This window comes from Ahaetulla prasina, chromosome 6 (assembly GCF_028640845.1).
Source record: "Ahaetulla prasina isolate Xishuangbanna chromosome 6, ASM2864084v1, whole genome shotgun sequence".
Lineage (NCBI taxonomy): Eukaryota > Metazoa > Chordata > Lepidosauria > Squamata > Colubridae > Ahaetulla > Ahaetulla prasina.
This window is the reverse complement of record NC_080544.1, coordinates 34,611,843-34,616,275: the sequence shown is the minus strand read 5'-3', so window position 1 is coordinate 34,616,275 and position 4,433 is coordinate 34,611,843.

Below are 4,433 nucleotides of genomic sequence, written 5' to 3'. Positions count from 1 at the left end.
TGTGGAGCTGTTTTGAACTCTTAGTGGGACTTCAACTGGATTTGTTTGGTTAAGTAGATGTTTCTGATGCAAAGGCCTCTTTCTGCTCCCAAACCACTTGCTCTTAATATTTCCTCCTAACCAGCATTGTTGTTTTGCAGTCAAAGAAAGCAATGTGCAATTCAGTCAAACACAGCACTCAAAAGCCATTATAAGATTACATGGCCTTCCAATGGTATCCATACTAAGAATACTACATGGCTTTATTCCTTGATATATATTTTTTCATAAGCCAAATGCATTCCTTATCCTTGGTACTTCTGAGTATTTACAGGCAATGGAAAGCTACTGTGAGCTTCATACAGATAGTTGGACTTGGTTCAACAAATGGTAAAGCAAACAGAGTTTTCCTTTGCAGTTGCTCTCACTGCCACTGCCCTTAGTGTAAGGGCTTTTAATTTTAATCCAAGTGAGTAAATGCTATTGTATTATCGACTGGGAAGGCCTGTGAATTAACTCATCAACATTTCCTGCAAAAACAAGCTTGGAATTTTCTCTGAGTAATAGCAAACCTGATTGTGATGATTTCACTGCAGGCCAAACTCCCCTTAAGTAGGGAAAACAATAAATGGATAGATTGCATTATTTCATTCAGAATGTCTGAATTATTGAGATAAACAATAAGTAAACAAGGAGAAGAATGTGCAGGGGAGCTCCTCTCATTTGGAATGGCCAACTAATGGGCCTTCTCAGTAACCAGTGACAATACTGAAATTTTTTTGGGAGGAGGCCATTACTTGTTACATTCATCCAACAATTCGCCTTAGAATCAGGCATGTCAAACTGGCGGCTTGCAAGCCGGATGCGTCATGCAGAGGCCACACCCACCCCGGCTCTGCAACGGGGAAAAACATCATGATAACGTCACAATACATTTGACGTGATCAAATTTGACACCTGTGCCTTAGATCACCTAATTCTTTGCTGTTTGAATTTATTTTTATTTTTCCATTTTGAAAAACAAGATAGGGAGGTTAAGCTTTTGAAAAGCCTAACCCACCTATTCAATTACAGTATTTATTTAAGGAAGTTTAGACATTGCACCACTGTAATTGAGGCCAGCTAAGGAAGTGGAAAGTGGCTATAGAATAACTGGATTTTGGGCACACACCTTGTAAAATGTTACTGCTCAGTTATTGGGATTTTGCTATTTTTAGTTTGTTAATTTTTTTAATGTATTGTAATACAATCCTGTAAATTCAACTGAGGGATGATTTAAACAATGTATAAATCATAAATATAAAATTAACAGATGACAGCTGTTTCAAGCAAACTTTTCAATTGGCAAATAATCCCAAGAAGTTAGCTGGAACAATAGCTTTCATTCTATATCTAGAAATTAGTGGTTACAGGGCCTGACATTCCTTTGTAAAAAGCTATTATATTATCCAGATATGACATTGTTAAAGTTCTTATGGGCTTTTCGCTTTCAAAAACAAAAGACCACTGAGAAGCAATTTGGTTGTCAAACCGCAACACACAATTATCAAAAAGTGCTGCTTTTAGATCATTAGGGCTTAAATTTATTGATCTGACTAATCAGCATTGTTTGTCTTTTCCTTTTTCAATTTTCCTTTAGCAATAGACTTTCCATCAGGCTGTAGCAGAGAATGAAAAAAAAGACATCCACTGAATTAACTGATCATGGGGATCTCCAGGAGGTGGATGTTTAAAAAAAAGTCAAAATGGCAGCCACAGCATGCAATTCAAATCATATGTATCATCATGCATGTTAAAAAAAAAGGTTTTTTGACTTTGACTGCATGGTTGGCCCGCCATCTTGATATTTTGATCCCCTCTGGGTCTAATTGGCTTCTGTTTGTGCCTCCTTTCTATGAACGTTTTTTTAAAAAACCAGTCCAGCAGTAATATGGATCATTTGTTCCGTGTTCTACTTCTTTCCAATCTCTAGGCAAGGAGGGCATGAATTATTATTTTTTCTTTGATTGATTCTAATCTTAAGAGAGCATTAACTCCACCTTGTTGACCAGTACTATCAAAATGCTCTTCTGTAAAGCAAAGGTGAATTATTAGAGGGGAATTTCTCACCCCCATTTTCTTTCCAGTCCAGGAGGTTAGTTAGAATTTGTTTGATGCTAGCTGAATCCATGTGTCAAACCACTTTCCTCCCACTTTTGCATCCATATGTTTGAGAACGGCGGGTTTTCAATGCCTTGCTTGTGGGTTACAATATGTCAAAGGAGAACGTGCTTCCTTTTTCCAATGAAAATAACATTGTATTCTCTTGAGCTTTTGCAACAGCCACGTGAAGCACAAGAGGTCATCTATTACAGAGTTCCTTTTTAGTTCTGTGGCAATTTGTGGGTCTTTTTTCTTTGCTCTTTTTTTTTCTTTTTCTTTTTCACAGCCGATGGAAAGTGTTATCTCAGGCAGTTTTGTGCAGGAAGTTCTCTTTATCACTTCCTCCCAGTTGCAGTTTGCCTGGGACTTAAATATTAGATCAGATTGCAGTGAAATGTGGACCTTTGTGTGCTTAAATCATCAAACGAGGAGATTCTCACCAGACTTGGTATCATTGGGCTGCACATGCAGCCATGTAACAAAACACATCTATCTTAAGAGTGCAGGGTGATTTCTGTTGGTTGGGCAGTGAAGTTAACCCCAGAGAGGGGGGCTGCTTGGTTTGTAAGGATGGCAGGTATCTGTTTCACTTCTTGTTTTCATATTTATCACCCTTTAGAAAAGCAATATGGTTGGCCCGATTTACAGCAAACACAAAGTGTTCAATCTACATGGTTTAAAAAGAAATTCGGCTTTCACTTTGAGTAGTCCCACTACCCCCTTCTTTTCCTATTAAAAAGAATTTGTTTCTGTTTGAGTCTGATGGCTTGGAGAAATTCCAATTAATTCATTTTTTATTCAAATAGGTTTCGATGAAGCCTCAGCTCTGGGTTCATTAGCTGAGGAAGACATGATAGCCTCTAAGAGAGGCCATAGAGAAGATTTAGAAAGCTGTTCTTCCTTGTTTGTGGTTGTTTCTATTTTTCCCCCACTTCTATCAGAGAAGTTCTCTCTTCCTATCGCAGGCTTGCATTGCCAGATGCTAGCTTATATTGCCAGCCACAGGAAACCCATTCAATTGTGTAGTGGAGCAATACTTCTGCTTCAAGTCAGGGGCCTGCTTTATGCCCTGCTGATTTTGTTATTTTTCCTATTATTACTGTACTCTTAGCCTTCTAATCAGAAAGAACAGCACAATTGTTTAAGTTGTTTTCCACTTTCAAGAATCCTGTAAATCAGTTTTCCCTAATCTGGGGCCTTCTCCAGATCATAGGGTTACAAACTCAGTTGTTCTTAGCTAATATGGACATTGTACTAACACACATTTGGAGAAGACTCCATACATGACAAATTGTCCAAACCTTTGTAGTGTGATGTACTATTTTAAAAGAGTAAATTTTGAGGGGGATATTTCTTTGTATTTTAAAAATCATATGGTGCTTTCATAAAATAGCAACAAGACAGAAAGACAACTGTCTTCTGGTTTGAAATATGCTCTAGGCCTGGCTTTCAGGCCTGAAAATTTGCTAACTTGTGGAAAACGCTTATGTCTGGAAAAAGGTGAGATCTTCTTAGGACCATCATGATAATTGCTTGGTGGCTAGATTCCCACATTGTGCTAAACTATGGTTTGTGTAACCATGTTTTAATAATAAAATGTTACTAAGTTGCACAGTACAGTATGCTGAACCATAAAATATGGTTTACAAATGATAATAGTGGGATCAACATAAACTGTCTTAAACTGTAATATGGTTTGGATGATCATATTTTAAAAGTCAATAAGGATATGTAAGAGAGCAAACATTTGGATCAGTGGCGGGATTCAAAAATGTTTACTACTGGTTCTGTGGGCATGGCTTGGTGGGCGTGGCATGGCTTGGTGGGTGTGGCAGGGGAAGGATACTGTAAAATCTCCATTCCCTCCCCATTCCAGGTGAAGGTTACTGCAAAATCCCCATTTCCTCCCAATCAGCTGGGACTTGGGAAGCAGAGAATAGATGGGAGTGTGGCTAGTCAGAGGTGGTATTTACCGATTCTCCAAACTACTCAACATTTCTGCTACCGGTTCTCCGGAACTGCTCAGAACCTGCTGAATACCACCTCTGACTTAGACTCACTTTTTAATCCAGCAATGTATTTTAAGGCCAGTTCTTACATCAGGGTTACAGCGTGCATGGTGGCGAGTTGGTCCACAGATCTTAAAGTTGCCAACTTTAAAAAATACCTTTTTGCATTATCAATGTAAATCCAGAAAATTTAGCTGGCATTAGCATCCAGCTTCTCTGGGTCTTGTGAAGATGAAAGCTGCTTGGCAGTGCCTGTTACTGATCTTATCCTGCTGATTTCTTGATCGGCATTCAATGATTAGC